At 43.3% G+C, this 23,309-nt stretch overlaps 1 protein-coding gene across 3 annotated transcripts in view; it reads left to right on the top strand.

Annotated features, from left to right (window-relative positions):
- Nucleotides 1-23,309, top strand: part of CGNL1 (cingulin like 1) — a 156,221-nt gene that overhangs the window by 34,016 nt on the left and 98,896 nt on the right. The window lies entirely within an intron of this gene.

The raw sequence follows: 23,309 nt of genomic DNA, 5'->3' as shown, positions 1-23,309 counted from the left end.
TATTTTTTCTCAGTATATGTAAGTGGATGATTGTTACGAGTAAATAGGAGATGAAATCATTGGCTCCCAGATTTGGAAGAACCTGCAGGTTCTGAAGAGCTGACCCCGGAGTCCCTTCTCAAACCTGCCTGCTTGCCTTCCTCCACTGACGGGAGACTCACTGTCTCCCAAAACAGCCTGGTTTAGCTTTAGGTGTCTCTAACTGTTAGAAAACCTTCCTTCCCTTAGATCGAATTGGAATTTGTGTCCCTGGCACATGTACTCATGATTCCTTGTTCTAACCTTTGGAGCCATGCAAGGCAAGTTTAATCCCTTTTCAAATGGCAGCCCTTCTGGTATTTCTATTTCATGACAATATATCCTGTTCTCAGCCCTGTTCCCCTCCTCTGTACCCAGTGCCTTCTCTGAGCTTCTGGGTCCTGAAATCATCCTGGCCACTCAAACCAGACTCTTGCTGATAGCCCCAAGCAGAGGGGGCTCCCTAACTCACCAGCGACAGCACTGATCAGCAGGGTCCATTTGGCTATTGTGGCTGCTGGACTGGTGGCTCTTTTGTCCCCAAGACTCCCTGCGTGTTCCCTGGAGGCTGTGTGCTTGGGCTGAAGATACACTTCTGAGATAGTTGGGGGTACTTGTTGTTGATTTCCAGGGAGTCTGCAGTGTGGTTAATTGCCCTGCCCTGCTGAATCTGGATGTTTAATTTCCAGAGATCATTGTGGTCGTTGACCATCATCTGTCTCACAGCAACTTTGTTCTCAGCTACAACCCAAGTCTTTTTTCTTTTTTTTTTTTTTAAATTTTTTTTAATGTTTTTATTTATTTTTGAGACAGAGAGAGACAGAGCATGAGCACGGGAGGGGCAGAGAGAGAGGGAGGCACAGAATCCGAAGCAGGCTCCAGGCTCTGAGCTATTAGCACAGAGCCCGACGCAGGGCTCGAACTCACGGAGTGTGAGATCATGACCTGAGCTGAAGTTGGACGCTCAACTGACTGAGCCACCCAGGCACCTCCCAAGTCTTTTTTCTTAAAAAAACAAGATTTGCTCCTCCTGTGCCTTATCATCTTGGAGTCAAACAATTAGTTTCTTCAGGGCCTTTGATTCTCCTTGTTAAACTTCATTTTCTTGGGCCTCACCCATTGTCCAGTCTGCTGATCTGTTTGGCCCCTTAACTCTGAACTCACTGCCTGTGTTTCCTGGGCTTCTGTGGTTTTCGTGGTTCAGGGCATGGGCTTTAGGGTGTAAATCTCCTGTCTACCACCTACTGGGTGTGTGGTTTGGGGCAAGGGCATAGTGAAGAATCTTCTGGGGCAGTTGACAGAATGGATGAGTGGTATCTTAAGGAACCCAAGGGCAGGAGGCAGCAGCCTCAGGAAATCAGAAGTGGGGAAGCTGAAACAAGATATCATCCCTGCTTCTTTCTGAATGTTTACTTTTTTTTTTTCCTTCTCCCCTGGAGACTGACTTATGTGGCAGGCAGAATAATGTCCTCCTCCCAAGATATCTACCTCTTAATTCTGAAACCCATGAATATGTCACCTTACATGGCAAAAGGGATGTGATTAAAATAAGGATCTTGAGATGGGGCGGTTCTCTTGGATTCGCCAGCTGGGCCCATGGTCATCACATGTTCTCATAAGGAAGGCACTCCCCACTCGGAAATCAGAGCAGGCTCCTGATGGAGGAAGCAGAGTCAGAAAATGCTACCCTACTGGCTTTGAAGATGGAGGAAGGGACCAAAGAGCTAAGCAATGCAGTCAGCTTCTAGAAGCTGGAAAAGGTGAGGGAATAGATTTTCCCCTAAAACCTCCAGGAAGAATGCGACACTAATGACACCTAGACCTTAGCCTAGTGAGACTTCTGACCTCCGTTACAGTAAAAACCAATGTGTGTTGTTCTAAGCCACTCACCTGCAAGTGCCTTCTTTAAAGTCTTTTCCATGCTGACTGTCCTCTTGCAGTCATGAGCTCCCCACCTGCTCCTTGTGCCCACGTTGGAGGCAGTGTGGACCATTCCTGCCTTGACACTTTGTTCATTGCTGTTGTCTGACTCAGGGCCCAGCATGGACCCTCCATGGGGTGGGTTCTTGGTAAATGTCTCCACGGACTTACCAAAGACTCCAAGAGAAACCTTAAGGTGCCTTTCAGAAATCTGGCTGCAGGATCAGTTCTTGGCCTCCCAGCATACAGCCCTGCCAGAAAAGGAATAAGGCCAGTCCCTCATGATTCTCTCCCAGCCAGCCCTGTGTGGGCTTCCAGATGGCCTCTTACCTTCCGTAAGTGTTGGTGTCTGCTCGAGAGCCTCTGTGTGGTGAGTCCACCTACTTTCTGAGACTGAACAGTTGCCATGTTTTCCTAGTCTTTAAATACCAGAGGTTAAAAAAAAAAAAAAAAAAAAAAAAAAACGACAGAAAGTGGGTTTTGGTGCCTTCTTTTTCTTTAATGTACTACAGTTGAAAAAGTGCTTCTACACTGAGGATTTCATTTAATCCCTATGGTGGCCCCATGAAGTGGCCAACCCGTTTTCAGTTTGTTAATTATGGGAGTGACAGCATCCAAACTTTTCATATTTTGGGGTGGAAACCCATCATCACTTTCCATGGCCCAGAGTTCATGGCAGGGCCTGCCCAGTCTCTCTCTTGTGGGTGGGGAGATGTTTCTGTTCCCAGGGCTCCTCTATTGTACCTTAAAGAGGTGGTGAAAATATTCTTATTTTCCCCTTAGAATTCCAGACAGCACTTAGCATTCTGCTTTCCTTTTCCACTAAGTCAGCATCCTCTTGTACCCTAGCCCTCTTCCCTGCTCTTAACATGGCCTCCTTGCTGTCTGGGCCTGTAGCGGTCGGCCAGCCATCTTCTCTCTGGCTTGAATTGGAGATATTTGGGAAGGCCTTCTGGGTGAGTGCTTGCTCTTGGAGATGCCTGCTGTCAGTGTGACCTGGGACGTCATCTCGTCTCTACTGCTGGGGCGCACACAGAGATGCTCCTTGCTGTTCTCTAGTCACGGTCCCGGCAACCGCAGCCTCAGCCTCCTTTCTCCTCGTGATCTTCTGCAGATGGTCCTCAACCTATCACCCAGATGAGTTCTAGATGTTTATTTTGCAATTCGTTGATTGTCTGGAGCTAGAATGCTTTGTCCTGGGGATTTAGTGTCATAAATGGTGCTTAGAGGTTCTAGGCCCCCAACCAACATCTGTTGTACTTGTTAGGTGGTCAAAATCCGGAGTCATGAAGACAGTGAGCTTTGGAGTCAGATAGCTCTAGGTGACTTCTGGCTGTGACACAGCTATCTGGGAGACCTTGGGTAAGTGATTCATCCTCTCTGAGCCTCAGTTGCCTCACCTGTAAATGGTAATAAGTAATAACCTCCCTGGCAGGGTTGCTGAATAATGTATTAAAAGTGCTTAGTGTAGTACTTGATGCTTGGTAAATGTTCAAGGAGTGATTGGTATTATTTATTACTGTACTATTAATTATGTATCTAGTTTGATAGCACCAGACATCTAATCACTATTTATACTGCCATTTCTATGGGTAAACGGATTCCAGGATTAAATTCTGTGCTAGCCATTCAGAATTGAAATGTACTTCTTTTTTCTTCTGGAGGTCTCAGATTGCTGTGGGTGAAGGAGTCTCCATTCATTCATTCATTCATTCCAGAAACAATCGCACTGTCACATATGCTGTAGGGAACTGGGGGTAAAATGGTGAGCAAAACCCGGTATAGTTCCTGTTCTCATGGATTTTATAGTCTGATAGGGGAGACAGACATTAATTTAAAATAAAAAATCATGGAAATGTGAAAATACAGTTGCTGTGGAGGAAGCTGGGAGAGGGTCTGGGGAGATGTTGCCTGGGTGTTTGGTGGGTCTTGGGGTTGAATCTGTGTCACTGCCTGGCAGACATCGCCTGCAGCCGAATGGCTTAGGGCTTTGGCAGCAATGGGTCCAGATCGAAGCAGGGTAGTGACAGCCTGGGCTCTAGCAGGTGACAGTCTAAGGTGTCTGAGACCTCAGGGCCTGTCAGAGGGACAAGTGTTTATAAGAACGGAACAGCTGTGAAAAGTATGGTTGGGGAGGAACCATGGCTTTCAGGTCAGGGCACCAGAGTCCTCAGGTGGTGCTTATTAAGGAATGTTTTAAATGGGGCTTTAACTTGGCCCCTCCTTCTCTTCAGCCCAAATGATACCCTGGTCCAAGCTTCCTGTCACTGTGGCTTCTAATAGCCAAGCGAGTGTAATTAATATCCTGTTCCATATAATAGCTTCCATCTCATCACTCATTTTGCACGACTACTTTCTTGCTCTCAATCCCTTTCTATTTCTCTGTTTTCTCCTGTTTGATTTCTCCTGCTCTGTGACTAACTCAGCTCTTCTGTTTTTCATCCAATTAATGTTTCTCTCTTGGAGAATAATGTTCTTTGGGTCTGAGATGGAGGAGGAAGGGGGTAGAGTTCTTTTAGTCCATAAGCAACATTGGTGAATAGGTTTTGTTTAATACCCCATTTAAAGTCTGCCCCCCATGCTGCCTTCTCTGCGGAAGGTATAGATAGCTTCAGTGTTGGCCCAGCTCTCTACTTGCTCATTCCTCCTTCCATGAATGAGATGTAGTTTGCAAGTTTCTTAGTCATTTACCTGTCCTCTTTGTCTTACGGGAAACTGTCTTCAGGTTGTATAATATACATGCCACCGTGTGTAGCCTTTGAACTCAGGAACTTGCTGGATTTCTCTTCAGGTCCCTGTGGTGGGATGCTCTGTATTCATTGCATCCTGGAAGATGATGTACCCTGTTGTTTTTCTGGCAGAGGTATTATCCAGGAGCAGTGTTTTGAGCTCTAACCAGGGTGGTATGCCTAGTGACCTGTTGAAGGACATGAGTATCTGTGTTCTGGCCATCCACCAGGCCGGAGGTTGGAGATGGGTCAGGAATTGCAGGTGTTGGCTCTGGAGTGACCACGATGACCACCACAATGAGTTTGACTGCCTGGTGGCTTATTTTTTTAATGTTACTTAAAAACAACAACAACAACAACAACAACAAACAACCTTTTACCCTATGACCCAGCAATTGCACTACCAAGCATTTATCCACGGGATATAGGTGTGCTGTTTTGAAGGGACACATGCACCCCCATGTTTATAGCAGCACAATCGACAATAGCCAAAGTATGGAAAGAGCCCAAATGTCCATTGATGGATGAGTGGATAAAGAAGATGTGGTGTGTATGTATATATATATATATATATATATATATATATATATATACATACATACATACATACATACAATGGAGTATTACTTGGCAATCAAAAAGAGTGAAATCTGGCCATTTGCAACTATGTGGATGGAACTGGAGGGTATTATGCTAAGCAAAATTAGAGAAAGACAAATATCATATGGCCTCAATCATATGAGGACTTTAAGACACAGAACAGTTGAACATAAGGGAAAGGAAGCAAAAATAATATAAAAACAGGGAGGGGGACAAAACACAAGAGACTCCTAAATATGGACAACAAACTAAGGGTTACTGGAGGGGGTGTGGGAGGGGGGATGGGCTGAATGGGTAAGGGGCATTAAGGAATCTACTCCTGAAATCATTGTTGCACTATATGCTAACTAATTTGGATGTAAATTTTAAAAAATAAAAAATAAATAAAATAAAACACCTTTTTAATTTTAGAATAGTTTTAGATTTACAACAAAATTGTGATGATAGTACAGAGAGTTTCCATATACCACCCACCCAGTTTCCTCTATTAACATCATATGTTTGGTTTGTCACAATTAAGAAACAAATACTGATAAATTATTGTTAGTTACAGTCCATACTTTATTTAGATTTGCTTAGTTTTTATTTAATGTCTTTTTCCTATTCCAGGATTCCATCTGGGATACCACATTATGTGTAGTTGTCCTGTCTTTTTAGGCTCCTGTGGGCTGTGATAATTTCTTGAGACTTTTTTTGTTTCTGATGATGCTGACAGTTTTGAGGAGTACTGGTCAGGTAACTTTATAGGATGCCCCTCTATTGCTCTTTGTCTTAGACTTTTCTCATGATTACACTAGGGCTAGGGGTTTGACAGAGGAAGATGACAGAGTAAAGTGCCATTTTCATCACAGTATATTCTATCATTATGACTTCTCACTGTTGATGTTGACTTTGGTGAAGTATGGACCTGGCTGAAGCCATGTTGCCAGGTTTATTCACTGCAAAGTTATTATTTATTCTTGTTTCCATATGGTTCTCTCTCAGGAAGTCAGTGTGTGCAGCCTCAGGGAGTGAGGAATTATATTCTCCTTCCTTTAAGGCTGAGTGTCTAGGGGCACCGGGGTGGCTCAGTTGCTTAAGCCTCAGACTTCGGCTCAAGTCATGGTCTCATGGCTCTTGAGTTCGAGCCCCGCCTTGGGCTCTGTGCTCACAGCTCAGAGCTGGAGCCTGCTTCTAATTCTGTGTCCTTTTCTCACTCTGCCCTTCCCCCGATTATGCTCGCTCGTCTGCGTGCTCACTGTCTCTCAAGATCAAATAAACATTTAAAAAAAATTTTTTTAAAGTGTCTATATCAATTATTTGCACTTCTTATGCATGGGGGATTTGTCCCTTTTTCTTCATTTATGTATTTAATCATTTGTTTATATCAGCATGTATGTACTCATAGGTATTTATTTTTATACTTTGGGTTTTAACACTTCATTATCTGTTGCTCAGTGTGTTCCAGCTTTGGCCTTTGGAAGCTCCATGTCTCTCACACCTATCTCCATTATTGTGGGCATTGTGGGTTGTTTGTTTTGTTTATTTTTTAAAGCACTTCCTTACTTTTTGACACTACAAGACGCTCCAGGCTCTTTTGTATGCTTCCTGCCCCCGTCCTGGTATCAGCCATTTCCTCAAGGATCCCTGGTTCCTTTTACTAGAGAATTTATTGGCATTATAAAGCAAGATCTGGGTGTCGGGTGTGCCCATGGCTACTGTAATATTGTTGCTTCTAAGCCCTCTTGGCTGACAGAGCAAGGAAAAACATGTATATACTCTATTTATAAATATGTAATTATCTGTATCTGTATTGTGCTGAACATGAGTTCACGCTGATGTCTCCAACTTGAATCCATTATCATTAGATCATTCTAGCCCTTCTGCCCTTGCATATCTGTAGCTTCCCACTCCCTCCAGTGAGAAATAAGGCCCCACCCATCTGCCATCTGTTTACTTGTTTGACCAGTCGCAGTATACGCTGTGCTTTCAGCATTGTTAACCCTCCTTCCTCGGGAACAACTTTATCAACTACAGTAAAATATCTGTGTCTGGTTCCTTTTGGTCTTAGGGCCTCCACTCATTTCTAGAATTACTTAGATCATTTCCTTTTCCCTCACCCCCTTCTGTGAAGTTTTTTCATACATTTGTAATACAAATAGGTTCTTCTGGTCTGATGACTCTTTAGGAGAGAGAAATGGGGAGGTGAAGACTCAGCTGTCAGGGAACTGAGTTAGAAAAACTTGGGGACATTTAATTATATCTACCAAATATTTGATGGTTCTTTGCCACTGGATGACAGGATCCTTAGAATCTTTTCTCTCCCTGCTTCCTTTTGTCCCTACCCATTTGCTATGGACTAAAGGTTTATGTTCCCCCCAAATGCAAATGTTGAAGTCCTAACCCTTGAGGTGATCATATTTGGAGATGGAGCCTTCAGGAAGTAATTAGAATTAGATTAGTTTGGGTCATAAGGGTGGGGCCCTCATGATGGGAGTAGTGGTTTTGGAAGAAGGGGGAGAGAGAGATGTCTTTGCACACACAGGCACTGAGGGAAGGCCATGTGATGACAGCGAGAAGTCTACCGCCTATAAGCCAGGAAGAGAGATTTCATCAGGAACCGAATTGGTTAGTACTTTGATCTTGGACTTCCCAGCCTCCAGAACTGTGAGAAATAAAGTTCTGTTGTTGAAGCCACTCGGTCAGTGGTACTTGTTGTGAGCAGACTAATGCAGCCCTGTATATGGAAGGATGGGCACCACTGTACTGTTGTGGAGCCGTTTCATAAACCATATCCTCCATTCCCTTTCTACCTTTAAACAACAAAGGCACCTCTCTTCCCTCTGGTGATCTGGGGTAGGAGGTAGGTTTAGGTAGTGTTCTTAGTGATACATTTATAAGTGAGAGCTCCTGGGTAGAGCCTCTGTTGGAATTGTCTGCTGCTATCTAATGGGATGCTTTTGGCCAAAGTAAGCCTTAGGATCAAGGGAATACTGCTCACTGGAAAGATTATAATCACCTAGTTGGAGAAAAACATAACCCCATTCCCCAAACATACTGAGCCTACCTGGGAGCAGGAGGGCCTGGTTTTAGAAGCAGGAAGAGCACTGAGAAGGGTCTGGGAGCATGCTCTCTGGTGGCCTGGAGCTGGACTCGTCTCCCTGCTCTTCACTGTGGTCAGCCAGACAGCATCATGTGCTCCTGTCCTGCCCGAGATCGTGAGCTTGGAAGTGCTTTGTAAGCCAGAACATGGCAAGGTGGATGTGAGTGGTGGTTAAAAGTTCCACATTAAAGGCTGAGGCTTCCTTGAGGCAGATTTTTCTCTGGGATGCTGATTTTGTGTTTCTGGTTTCTTTAGACAGATCATCAGGTCTTTGTCTTACAGCTGTCTGCTCACTCCGTGTAAGTAGAGAAGTCACAGGCGCTGTCCCTGGCATGGGAAACAGAAACAAGCCTGACGCTCCAGAGAAATGTGTGACCCTCTACGCTTACAGATGGGCAATTTTAAAACCTCTTAACTGCCAGGGAGGGACTTCCTTTCATTGTTTTCCTTTTGTGTTTCTTCCTTTTCCTCTTCATGTTTTCTCTTTCCTTTGTAGTGATCTTTTTCATGTCTAGGATTAAAAAAAAAAAGTTATTTACTTTTGTTGGCTGTTTCATTTCACAACTTGGCACCTGTTTTGATAGGAATGTCTGCTTCCTGCCACCGTCAGGACAGTCAAAGAGTACAGGGTAAATTTGCCAGGGCTTCACAGCATGATTTCTAGTGCTGTAACTCCTAGAAGGCTCCCCCTGGGGAGAGCTAGCCAGGAAAACAAATTACACTTTGGGTTTTAATACAAAACCTTTCTAAATTCAGCCCTTAGGAGAAAAATAAGACCTTTGTACATTCTTCTTCTGCAGTGTTTTTCTATATGGTCATCACTTACCCACCCATGTTGAAGTGTATGTGTTAATGTTCAACATTAGGCTGATGTCCAGAGGTTAGTTTTAGACATTACAGCTCGGAGTAGGTTAATGTTTAGTATATAAGCATTTAGAAGAGTACTTGGTGCATAGTGTGAATGTTTAAGGGTTAATTACATTATTACTATTTATTATTATTACTATTATTAACTAACGAACAGCTCCCATGTGGTATGTTGTGGGACAGTAAGACAGAGATGAGGGACCTAACGTCAATACTGGGTGTAGGCAGAGGAGAGTAAGCTGAAATTGCTGTTCTGGCGAGTGAGAAGTGATAATGGGGATAGGAACGGATCCCAGGGCAGTGGTTTGAGTCTAAAAACTTGGAACTAAGGAGCTTGAAAGTGGTTCCTCTAACAGAAGTCAAGGGTATGTTGTGTGGTCTCTGAAAACCCTTCCACCTTTAGATTGTGATTCTTTGTAGACTCCCCTCTGCTTGGAGTAGGACTGGGTGGGCATGGGCATTAATAGGTCAAGGGGAGACCAACAGAGGAGAGGGGAAAAGAGTGACTTTTTTCCCCTTTGGATTCTTTTGGGTTGGAATTGTTTATGTCTTTTCTGGCATTCCCAGGGTGAAAAGGTATTTCCATGTGCTTTGCCGTTGGTCTAAATTAAATGCAGACTGTACTTGAGCTGCTCTTGGCACACCCTTGGAGGTTCAGCTGCAACTGGGGACAATAGGCAACTGCCAGGGGGAAGGAGAAAAGTAATATTCCATTCAAGTAGGTAAAGTCTGGCTCAGAATTCCTTGAGCGTGAATACCAGGTTTTGCGTTTCGTTGGCACCCCCCCCCCCCCCCCCACTGTCCGGGCTGCAAACACATCCCTGGGGATTGGAAACAAATTCTGCAGATAGCTCATTTTGGGGTGGAAGGAGAGTGGGGTGGGCAAAGGAGGCACCGAAGTTTTCCCTGACTGCCTGTATTTTTGTGTTTTAGTTTCTATGATAATTGACATTCCTTGGAAGAGTTGTCTTTACTCTGTTCTTTTGCTGGTCTGCTCTGATCATGTTTCCCTGCCTTCCTGCTCAGTGACAGAACTCTTGTCAAGGTTACCTTTGATCTCCATCCTGTTTAATACTGGGATCGTTCTCTAGTCTTCACCGACTTACTAGCAGCATTTGCCTTATTGGACCTTCCTTCCTTTTTGAACCCCAGCTTCTGTGGGCCTGGAGGCCACCCCACTCCTGGTTTTCTCCTGCCCCCTGGCAGTCCCTACTCTATGTCTTTGTTCCTTCTCTTCTCACTCCTCAGTGTTGTTGGGGTGGGGCTTAGGCCCTCCTGGTGGATCTTGTTAAATGCAGATAATGATTCACTGGGTGTGGGTGGGACTTAAAAGTGCATTTCTCACAAGCTCCCACGGGATGCTGTTACTCTGTCCAGGAGCACACTGTGCAGCGAGGCACTGGGGCTCTGTCCTCCGCCCCTGCATCTGCATGACTTCCTAGTGGAGCTCATCCAGCCACTGGCTTTCAACATCATTTGACTCCCATTGGTGACTAACTACCTGACTTGGGATGAGACCGGAGCCCTTTGGGATTCCTGCATACCCCCATCATTTGGCTCCTGCCCACTGCTCTGTGCTCCCCTGCTCCTCCCCTGCTCCTCCCCTGCTCCTCCCCTGCTCACCTCTTAATTAGTTCTGGCCAGGTTGGCTTTCTTGCTGATTTTCTAACTCGAATCGTAAATCCCTTTCTTGGGAACTGTAAACTTGGTGTTGTGTCTACCTGGCCTTCGCACGACTTTGCAAAGGTCTCCTGATAGTCTTCAAATCAGGTGTCTCCCTCTCGGAGAGAGCTTCCTTGATCATTGTAGCTCAGAAGGACCTTCACCACCACCTTGCACTCTTCTTGCCCTGCTTCCTTTTCCTCATAGCATTGTTGCTGTATGAGTTCCTTGTTTGTTCTCCCCACTAGAGCGTAAGTTCTATGGGTAACTGCCTTGGAAGGGGGCCTAGCACGGAGGGGCTCTCCATGAGAAGTTGTTAGTGACTAAGGGAAACATTAGTATCAGTCAGCATATCCTGAGTGATGAGGTGACAATTGGATACTAACACTCAGTTCCAATGGCTGTGTTTATAAGGGTTGGGTTTAGGTAATAACATCATATTTCAATGATCATGATGTGTTGGGAAAACACGGAGATACAGTGGGCATGTAAATGAGGCCATCACACCATGTGAATACCCAGTAGTTTTGTGACCAGACTGCACAAAGGGAGGTTTTATAGTCGTTTGAATTAAAAACTGGGCACAAAAAATTGCACAGTGAAACCATGAAAATCTGCACTGCATGGGTCAGTGTCTTTTTGTTCACACCGGTATCGTGATTTAGTTTCAGCAAAATTAACATTATCCTAGATACAAATTTATGTTGTGAATTTGAATTGTATTGGCTTCTTTAAAAAAAAAAAAAAGTGTTCTTTTTTTTTTTAACATTTATTCATTATTGAGAAACAGAGAGAGACAGAACATGAACATGGGAGGGGCAGAGAGAAGGGGAGATACCGAACCCGAAGCAGGCTCCAGTCTCTGAGATGTCAGCACAGAGCCTGATGTGGGGCTCGAACTCACAAACCACAAGATCATGACCTGAGCCGAAGTCGGACACTCAACCGCCTGAGCCACCCAGGTGCCCTGAATTGTATTGGCTTCTTAAATGTATTTTTAAAAATTGCATTGGCTTCTTAAATGTATTTTTTTTAAACACGGTTGTATGGTATCATAGGAACTATAATGGTTTTATATTTGTACAGTAAGTTAACACTAAGGGTCTTTGAGAACCTTTTCTTTAAGGCATCTGTACATTATACAAGCTTGTGAAAGACGAAAATAGGGACACCTAGGAATACGTTTTAATGTTTCAAACTGCTTGTGAAAAGCTATTTTTAACAAAATAAGATTAGTGGAGGCTCTGAGTGGGCTATTTTAGCATGCTTTCAAGAGAGTGAAATTTTGAAACATCCATATTCCTATGAATACCAAAGAATATACTGACAAATCCCAAAAGGATAAAATATGTAATATTTTTGTTTTTTTACATAGTTGAACCTTCTGTTTCTGGTTACTGCTTCAATTTCTAATCATTGAAAAACATCATGAATTGTACAACTTCCGTACCGGAGACATCTGCATAAAACATTGTTATTTCTGTATAAAACAAAGACAATGGAATTGACGGCCTTTGCCCATCACTGCCAGGACTGGGGTTACAAAGGTGTGCAGGGAGAAGCTCCCAGTTCTGACTTGACCTTGGTGCTTCTGGCCCCACGAGACCAGAGAGGAGGGGTTCTGCACTTGGGAAATGAGACCCAAGAGCAGACAGATTCTTGCTTTGAAATGACCTGTGAATGGTACTTGCACACACATTTCATTTGAATACATGGCATTTGTTTATATCGTGTTCATTTCTGTCTTTGTACCTTAGGGCTGCTCTAACAAAATACCAGAGACTGGGTAGGTTATAAACAACAGAAATGGACTTATCACAGGTTTGGACGTTGAAGATAAAGGCTCCAGCCTGTGATGTTCTGGTGAGGGCCCTCTTTCGGGTTTCATAGCTCATGCCTTCTTGCTGTTATCTTCACAGGGTGGAAAGGACTAGGGGACTCTCTGGCATCTTTTTTTTAAACTATTTTTTTTTTTTCAACGTTTATTTATTTTTGGGACAGAGAGAGACAGAGCATGAACGGGGGAGGGGCAGAGAGAGAGGGAGACACAGAATCGGAAACAGGCTCCAGGCTCTGAGCCATCAGCCCAGAGCCTGATGCGGGGCTCGAACTCCCGGACCGCGAGATCGTGACCAGGCTGAAGTCGGACGCTTAGCCGACTGCGCCACCCAGGCGCCCCTCTGGCATCTTTTTTAAAAGAACACTAATCCTATTCATGAGGGCTCCACCCTCAGTGACCTAACGCCTCCCAGAGGCCCTACCTCCTAGTAGCATCATCTTTGGGGGTTAGAAATTCAACATGAATTTGGTGGTGGTGGTGGGGCACAAACAATGGCAACTTCCATTTATAATTCAAGGCTGTCGTACTAATGAGCTCAGCCGTGTGGAGCTGTGCAGCCCGGGAGGCTGGGGCAGAAGATGAAGAGTGGAGTGTGAAGGTAGGGATGGGTGGGTGGGGGTGTTTCAGGAAAGAAGAAGGCAAGTGAGGGCCTCAGAAACGCTCACATTATCTAAAAGAACTACCCGTTCTCTAATTACCCGAGTAACCGGTGAGAGCAAGATGCAGCATGTTTGGTGTGACTTTGGCCTCTGGGATAGTCCCCCTTCCCCTGCCACGTGCCCAAGAGTTTATCAGGCTTCTGGCGTCACCAAACATTAGGGGTAATAACTGATGAACAGAAAACCTGCATTTGCACATGTGGGAATCTGCTAGGTTTCTATTTCAGGTTTATTTTAATTTGCTATTTTACGATTTTTGGGTGGCTACACACTGTTACCTTTTGTTTTTAACAGTCCTGCTGTATGATACTGAGTAAGTTTCTGGGGACAAATCCAGGTGCCTGTCATTTGTAGCAGTCTTGCTGGGTCCTGTGCAGATAGCTGAGAGGTACATTTAAGGCACCTGGTTGGCTTATGAATCGACGCCTGAAGGGAAGTGGGAAGACTGCGTGCCATGGACCCTTCCTGGGTGGCTCTGGATTTTCCTCTCATTTGGCCAGGTTTGCTCATGATACTGACTCCTGCCATCTTTTCCCTGATGTGGGCAAAGGTGGACAGATTTCCCTGGTCATCTTATTTTGAGTGACCAAGAAGAGATACTTTGCAGAAGGCATAACGTATATTCCAGGGGAGAATGTTTAGCTTTGGAATTCACTTGGCAGAAATTGCGTTTGAGGAGGTTCTAGGAACGGGGCTTGTTCTAGGTGGCCTTGTTGGAATTCCACAGTGTCCTCTTTACTTCCCTTAGGAGACGCTTCATAACCCAGGGCCTGCTTTCCGCTTTTGGAGCACACACATCATATGAACGTGGCTGCCCGGGGTGGGAAGAAAAGCCACAATAATCCTGATGTTCAGGTTCTAGCGTTTTATTTTTTTAATTAAAAAAATTTCTTTAATGTTTATTTATTTTTGAGAGAGACAGAGAGAGCACGAATGAAGGAGGGGCAGAGAGAGAGGGAGACACAGAATCGGAAGCAGGCACCAGGCTCTGAGCTGTCAGCATGGAGCCTGATGCAGGGCTCGAACTCATGAGCTATGATATCATGACCTGAGTTGAAGTCAGAAGCTCAACTGGCTGAGTCACCCAGGAGCCCCAGGTTCTAGTGTTTTAAACAGCGACACATATAATAACAGTGTGAAAGCTGGGCATAGGAGATTTGTTTTGGAAAGCCTTGACTTTTTAAAAATTGTTCCCATTTTAAAAGGAGCTGTGTGCATCGTGCATACATTACTAATTAGTTCATTCATTTGTTCATTTGGTGCCTGCCATGTGTAAGACGCTGTTCTGGCTGCCAGGAATATGGCAAGCAGGAAGGCCTCCTTGAAGAGTAACCCTTCTTTTTTTTTATTTAAAAAAAAATTTTAATGTTTATTTATTTTTGAGACAGTGAGAGATGGAGCACGAGGTGGGGAGGGACAGAGAGAGAGGGAGACACAGAATCCTAAGCAGGCTCCAGACTCCGAACTGTCAGCACAGAGCCTGACGCGGGGCTCGAACTCACAAACCGTGAGATCGTGACCTGAGCCGAAGTCGGACGCCCAACCGACTGAGCCACCCAGGCGCCCCTGGTTCTTCGTTTTTATAGCGGCAGGACAACTTGCTTTAAAATATCAAGAACAATTTTATTTAGTTATTAATTTTTTTACTGTTATTTTTGAGAGAGAGAGAGAGACAGAGAGAGTATGTGAGTAGGGGAGGGGCAGAGAGAAGGGAGACACAGAATCCGAAGCAGGCTCCAGGCTCTGAGCTGTTAGCACAGAGCCTGACACGGAGCTCAAACTCACAAATGGCAGGATCATGACCTGAGCCAAAGTCACACGCTTAACTGACTGAGCCACCCAGGCACCCCGGCAAGTAGGTTTTATTTTATGTCTACACTAATTGTCAGTGACTACAGGGGTGTAGTGTTGAGGAGGATTTTGAGGCTAGATTTCGGCTTGTAGAAAAAAGGCAGTGATCGATAACCTTGTGTTTATGTATTTTGGGCTTAGGCTCCCTATAGGAAACTGTAGCACAAATGTCATGGATCTGTCTCTGGATAAGATCTTTTCTGTGTGCTTGGCAACATACAGACATCCGTTTATACTTGCAACAGTTGTTTATTAAATTTCCACTGTAGACATAGCACTGTACTTTAGATTCTCAGCTGTCTGCGTTCTTAATTAGTTAATAACTTATTTCAGGATGTTGGTGGTTAAGAGCTGTTTGGTTAACCAGTGTGGTTTTTAGTCTCTGACTCGTAAGTATTGAAAAACATTTTATGATCAAAGTTACTTTCTTGTAGCCATAAATGCCACATTCCTTATTTTTCACTTATTATTTCCTGTTATTTTGTTTAGCATATAATATATGATTTAATTTTCTCAATTACCAAATACACTCATCATCAATAATCTGGCTTTAGTGATAGGGAAACATTCAGAGATGATAAAGAACTTGTCCAGAGCCAGGATTTGACTTGAGTCAAATGTCAGACACATTCCCCACCCTTGTACCTTGGTGCTGTGTTCCCAGAATTGCAAACTTCTTTTTTTTTTTTTTTTAATGTTTTTATTTATTTTTCAGACAGAGAAAGAGAGAGCATGAGCAGGGGAGGGGCAGAGAGAGAGGGAGACACAGAATCTGAAGCAGGCTCCAGGCTCTGAGCTGTCAGCACGGAGCCTGACGCAGGGCTCGAACTCATGGACTGCAAGATCATGACCTGAGCCGAAGTCGGACACTTAACCGACTGAGCCACCCAGGCACCCCCAGAATTGCAAACTTCTATCTCTTGTCCCTGCACTGGGAGGAGAATTGTTTAGAAATGATTTCAGGGTTAAGAGGTAAAAAGGGATGAATAACAGATCATCAACATTGTTTGGACACGAATTCTGTATTTTTTTCAGAATGTATTTATATTTCATGTGGAATATAAAATGTCAGGCAATGAATTTTAGAATTGAAGCTGGGAATGTAAGAACACTATAAATTTATTGATAATACACATGCCAAGCAGGTAAGGAAAGAGGAGTGGGATCAAAATGACAAAAGTGGAACAGAGACCGATGTGATGGAGACCATCCATGGGGACAGGAGGAGCAGACTTCCAGAGGCCAGGTGGGGGTCCCTGGAAAGCCAGCTTGGTGTCCGTGCTCCAGTTTGAGTGTGGTTAGACTGGTTAGACCTAGTGACCCCCGATCCTTAGACTCCTAGATGGCCAAAGTGTCCATCCCTAGTATAAAAGGAACCTTTCTACCGACTCCCCCCACCCCCTCCTCTAGCCACTTTACTTTTTGTATGAGGGGAGGGTATTTAGGAGAAAGCGGCAGCCTTCAATATTAAAAGCTGAATTTAGGGGCGCCTGGGTGCCTCAGTCGGTTGAGCGTCCGACTTCGGCTCAGGTCATGATCTCACAGTCTGTGAGTTCGAGCCCCACATCGGGCTCTGTGCTGACGGCTCAGAGCCTGGAGCCTGTTTCCGATTCTGTGTCTCTCTCTCTGCCCCTTCCCTGCTCATGTTCTCTCTCTCTCTGTCTCAAAAATAAATAAAAACATTAAGAAAAAAAAAAAAAAGCTGAATTTCTTCCCCCTAAATAGAAAACTTTCGGTTGTCATTCTTACCTTCTTCAAACCACACTGAACTACGTAGGTTAGACAGCAACTCTGCTGTCATTTTCAAACCTCAAAGCTTATTTTTGAAACTGTTTTCCCAGGGAGTTCTGAAGGCTTGACAATGTGAAGACATTTCCTTTGAAATCTTAAAAGTTTGATCAGTTTCCTGTGTTTGCACCACAGAACAGATAGATAGATAGATAGATAGATAGACAGACAGACAGACAGACAGACAGGAAGGAAAGGAAGGAATGAATGAAGGAAGGAAGGAAGGAAGGAAAGAAAAAAAGAAAAGAAAGAACATAAAGCTTAGTTGAGGTAAGACTGCCTCTTTCTGTCATGTTTGGGAATGAGCACATTTAAAAACCCATCTGCATTTTGCTAATATTAGGCTTTCCGCATTCTGATTTTTCACTTTTATCTAGTTGACATTCTACTGGGGATACTTCCCCTAAAATTCATGTCTTCCCACCTGTCCTACAAGTGGTCTTTTAAGAGTGAATGTTTTGTCCACTCTTTACACATGTTAACTTGTGTGTATCATCAGACTGGCGGCAGCTTCCCTCGGAGCGAGACAATTACAGGATCCCACTCAGGGGACATTACTTTTTGGTTTGTCGCTCACTTCCTGTTTCTTGGAATTAAGTTCAAGACTGCTCTGAGGAAGCTCATTGGCTCCCTGCCTCTGCTTTAGATGCTCTTTTAAACGACTTGTATGATAAAATAAGAATTACTCATTCCATGCAGACATACACAGAATTCTTTTCCTGTGCCAGGTGCTGTGCTGGGGGCTTGAGCGAGCCTGGCCTCGCTCGTGGGGACTGTCATCCTCAGGACGGAGGGCAAGCCATGGCGGAGACATTTCCAAATGCCTAGTGGTGTTTCCCCGGTACCTACGAGAGCCTCTGGAGTGGCTAGTGACTATGTTTCCAGGTCTTGGGGGTTCCCCTGGGAATTAGAGCAGTGAGGTGGGATGTGTGGCCCAGCACTGTCGCTAATCTCTGTGCTCAGCTGATAACATGTGATGGCCCAGAGAGAGGAAATGTTTCTGTCTGGCATATGTTCCTACTTCCAAGTGCTAAGCTCTTTGTTCTTACTCAGAAACACACTCATTGATCTCGCTAACTAAAGCAATTATCATCATTTAGTGGTCTTTTCCAAAAGCATTATTTCCACTCCAAAACACCACTTTTATTTGCCAAGTGTCACAATGTTACATCCTGGCAACTGGTCCACATTTATTGCCAAATTATGTAAGTCCTTGGTTGGGCTTAGTCCCCAACTGAGCAAATGTGTCTGTGGAGAGCATTAGGATTGTGGCATGGCCTGGTATCTGAAAATGAACAGCTGTCCTTAAACTCATTCATTAATTCAGTGTTTACACTGTGATTGGGAAGGAAATCCACATTTGTTTAAAACACCCGTGCCCAGCTGAGAAATGTCATTCTGTGAAAATATTGGATTGAGGTTTGTTGTCAAGGAAATGTAAATAGTGGACATTTCATGAAATTCAAATATGTGGATTAATTTACTAACAGGGAGCTAAGATTATAATAAACCAAGGTGGCCTTATTCAAAGATTGAAATGTAATTAGTGTTGACTGTAGTAGCAGCAGCTAATGAAAAGGGCTGTAAAACCCTCGAAAAGAATTTTCTTAATAAATATTAGAAGAAATATTTTCATAGAAAACTCAGAGTCAGCATAGAAGAGATTATTGGTGAGGAGGTTGTGACCCATTTAGCAAATATCATAAACAAAGCATTGCAGGGAGTAAAGTTGTTTGTTCAGAGGCTCTTGTGTTAAAAAAGTACTTGTTACAAACTTGAATGAATACGAACACTTGTAGACATCCAGAATAAAACGTGCCAGTCCTGCTCGGAGTCAGGATTGAGACACACCCGGTCATCTTGGTCCTGGCCTTTTGTGCGTTGCTTCTTCAGCGTAAGGCACGTTGGCTGTTCTTATTCTAGTGTTGAGGTGTTCTATAAATATTACTAGCCTTGTCAAGCTAGATCAGTTTAAAAGCAGGCGACTTACCTTTTTCAAAATCACACTCAAAAGATCATAAAGGCGCAAAAATGTTAAAAGCTATGAAGATGAAGAATGGCAGTGTAGACCTTGTGGAGATGAGCTCGATCACACACAGAAGAGTGACCATTGTATTGGTGGCATGATTGGGCTTCACCCTGTGGTGGCAGTGGTGGAGAAAGGAGGTGACTTTCCTAGAGAGCTGCTGGGAGGCTCAGGGATGGAAGGCATGAAGCCTGGGTTGCCATAGGAGGCAGGGATGAGGGGCCAAATTCTAGGGAACTGTGTAAGTGCCTTGAGAACTGGAGCAGCTAGCTGTCCAGGGCCTCGTCTACACCCTGGATATCTGGATACCCACGTGCTTCTGCTCTGTTGCCCACCCCGAGGAAGGGAAGGGAGTATGGGTGGCTGAAAATAAAGGGATTGAATGAAAGCTGGAACCTCTACACTCTTCCCCTGCCCTGTCTCACAGTGCCCGCAGCCAGGCCTGGGCAGCCCCAGCAATGGATTGGGAGATTCCTTCCTTGAGAAATCAGACTGCGCCAGAAAAAAATGCTCCAGATCCTGAAATGTGCGTGTCCCTCATTGGAAATCTTGGCACCTTTCCACGCCCATTACTTGAAGCTCGCTAGCTAATAACTCTGCTGCACACACACAGAGCCTCCAATCTGCTTTTAGGAATTCACTGCTAAATAGGATTGGGCAGCCAAGGATCCCAGTCTTATTAGGAAAGGTTTCAACGTGAAAGAAAGGACCAAAACAAACCAGAAAGGAGACACCTTATAGCAGATGCAGATACAGCAGAAAGCAGAAAAAACTTATTTTTTTGAAAAAAGTTATAGTTAGTATCTTCCAAGGGAGAGAAGCTATCTTATGTCTAAAATGAGAATAGCGTTTATGACACAGGAACACTTGGAGAACAAAAAGGAGATAAGGGGGATGATAAATACTTGAATTTTTTAAAAAGTTGAGGATGTAGCTCTCAAGTAGAATTAAAAGGACAGAATTGAGAAGTGGATAAGAAAAGAAAATTGAAACAGCCTAACAGATACAACATTACTAATATATTACATGCAAAGACCAAAACAGTTCTCTGAACATTATCAGAGAAATAATAACGTTTCATAGAACTGATGACATAAATTTCCAGATTGAAGAACTACATTAAACACCCATGTTTTATAAAAGTGCCCAGTCTTACAAAACCCTCATTCATATACGTCATGGTGAAATTTCAGAAGAGCAGAGACAAAGAAAAGGTCCTAAAAACTGTGGGAGAAAAAGAAACAGGGCACACTTGGAAGAAAGGATGTCTTAATAGTAGAATTCTTAACAGCATCCCTGGAAGCTACAGGATAATGGAAGTAATACTTTAAAAAATTGGAGAGAAATTTATTTCTTAGAAAAATTGTTTTTAATAATTTATTTTTTTGAGAGAGAAGCAGAGCGTGAGCAGGAGAGGGGCAGAGAGAGAGAGGGAGACCCAGAATCCGAGGCAGGCTCCAGGCTCTGGGCTGTCAGCACAGGGCTTGCAGGGCTTGAACTCACGAACCATGAGATCATGACCTGGGCTGAAGTCAGACGCTTAACCAACTGAACCACCCAGGCGCCCTGAGGGAAAATTATTTCTAACCTGGATTCTAAATCCAGCTGGCCTATCAATCAAAAGTAAGCATAGAATAAAGACATTTTTCAAAATACAAGGACTGAAAAAGTTTACTCTCTTGGGTCTTTTCTTAAGAAGCTACTCAGTTGTGCTCTGTCAGACCAATTGGGTAAACCAAGAACAAGGAAGGTCCAAAACTTAGGAAACAATATGGCGCAGAAGGAAGAGAGTAACCAGACCTTAATAGAGAGCAGGAGGATTGGCGGCTGCACCAGGGGAAAAGGGCACCAGATCATCTAATATGTTGGTTATTTGAAAATGAATACAGGTAAGCATCTAACACGTCATGTAGCAGATGAAAGAATTTAAGGTTAGGTATATTGAAATGAAGGCAAGTGCAAATAGCAATCACATATTAACTCTAGAAAAGTTAAATATTTTAAGGAGAGATGGCCATAGTTTTCAGTTTGGCTCTTTAATGAATAAACATTTATATAATCATAACAGTATATATTAAAGTAATATAAAAATATATTATCATAATAATACAAATATAAATAATATTGAGAAGCTAGCAGAGTGAGAAATTGGTATGTATGGTGTGTCCCATATGTAAAAGGGATACAAAGTCGCTGCGAGGCATAGTACTGAGCAACATGGAGGTGTATAGCAGAGAAACAGCTAAAATTTGCAGTTGGTTTCCTCTGGGGACTGTGATCGGGATGGGGAACGGAGGCTGAAGAGGCCAGGTTTTCATTATGTCTTGTTTTATTTTGATTAAAATGAAATCACTTAATTCTGTTAGTATAACTCTGAAAGTAAAAGTAGGCATAATGACATAATTGGGATTGGTGACTTAATAATGAATTTGCAGATGAATATACCACTGTAAATTGTTCTTCTTTGTAAAATTGGAGGTGATGACATCTAACATATTTAAAAACATTTAAAAGAATAGTCACCAGCAGAAGTGACAGCACCATGCTAGTAGGAGACAGCTACATCCAGGAAGACTTAAGGCAAATTGAAAAGATGAAATAAGTAAGGATGTATGATAGCTGAATAAATAATTGCTAAAGTTGTATGGATGTATTTTGAATTCCATGCTTTAAAAAAGAGACTATGTCCATTACCCATTAAATGTTGGCAAAAATTGTCCCTACAGAGGAAACCTCAGTACATTTAAAAAGGAAGGAATAATAGAAGTTTAATTTTCTGGCTACAGTGCATGTAGAAATTAACAACATAGAGAAATAAAGATCCTCTAAACCAAAAGAACACAACAGCAAACATACTGGATGTGAAAAAACTTTCTGAGAAACAACTCATGGGTCAAAGAAGAAATCAGAACCACAACTTGAAACTATTTAGGAAATAATGATAGAAACATTACTGTGGTGGAAGTTATTGGCTGCTCTCCGAGTGTCTGTTTGCTTCTGCCTTTTTACTAACACCACGTTGATTTTTTTGAGTGTCAGTGACCAGCTAAAAATCTGTTCCCCAGTCCATCCTTGTACATGGGGGTGGCCATATGATCAAGTTCTCACCAATGAGGTAGATATAAAGTAATATTGATGGATGGGACTTTCAGGAAATCTCCTTAGAAAGGTTGACTCAGCTGGCCTGATAAACCTTTGGCATATGTGATGCTGGTTAGCCAATCATAAAGTGTCTAATACATGCTACAAGTAGATGACTGGAAAGATAAAAGAGGTGTTGCTCAGAAATATCCTGCCATCCATTCCAGCCTTGGACTTCCTACCTCTGGGGGCAAAAAAAAAAATCCTAACTCTTAAGTTGCTATTTTGGGTCTCTTTGTTAGTAGAAACCAGCCCAGTTCCTAACTGACATAGATATCACAACTCATGGGGTATAATTAAAGAATCAAAGTAAATGAAGCACGCAAGTCATGAAATTGGAAACAGAAAAACAAAAGCAAAGGAGAGCAGAAGGAAATAATAAAGAACTAGAACTCAATAAGAAAATTAAAAAAGGAGGGGCACCTTGGTGGCTCAGTCAGTTAAGCATCCGACTCTTGATTTTGGCTCAGGTCATGATCTCATGGTTCAAGAGTTCAAGCCCTGCATCAGGCTCCATGCTGACAGTGTGGAGGCTGCTTGTGATTCTCTCTCTGCCCCTCCCCCACTTGTACTTTCTCTCTCAAAAATCAAGAAACTTAAAAAAAAAATTAGAAAAATGATTGCTATGTCTTGAGAACTAGTTGTTTAGGAGAACAATTATTAAAAAATATATATAGATACACATTTTATTTACACAAGAGACCGGTGAAGAAAGCACAAATAAAGACACTGGATAACTCGAGATATAAAAGAGATGAAATGATCTATGCTTTGTAAAGAAAAAAACTCTGTGCAAATAAATTTGAAAATGTGGATCTGATAGATAATTTTCTCAGAAAATGTGCTGCCAGACTGAGTCCAGAATAGAAAGACAACTGAAAAAGGCCCCTAGCAGTGAAAGAAATGACACAGCTGTTCTCTGTGACCAGTTGCTACTGTTCTTCCTGGGGCTTCTTTGCTCTCAGAGTTCTTCAGGGGGTGGAAGTGATTTCTGGTGGGAGGTCTCTGAGGGTGGGGTGGGCTGGGTGTCCTTCCCGGTCATCTGTGTGCGGTCTTTCTGACATGGTGGCCACACCCCACCAAAGGTGATGGCACCCGATTCTTAGCATTAGGATACATCACAAAG

The sequence above is a fragment of the Lynx canadensis genome, chromosome B3 (genome assembly GCF_007474595.2).
Source record: "Lynx canadensis isolate LIC74 chromosome B3, mLynCan4.pri.v2, whole genome shotgun sequence".
Taxonomy (NCBI): domain Eukaryota; kingdom Metazoa; phylum Chordata; class Mammalia; order Carnivora; family Felidae; genus Lynx; species Lynx canadensis.
This window is presented reverse-complemented; position numbering and strand designations above follow the sequence as displayed.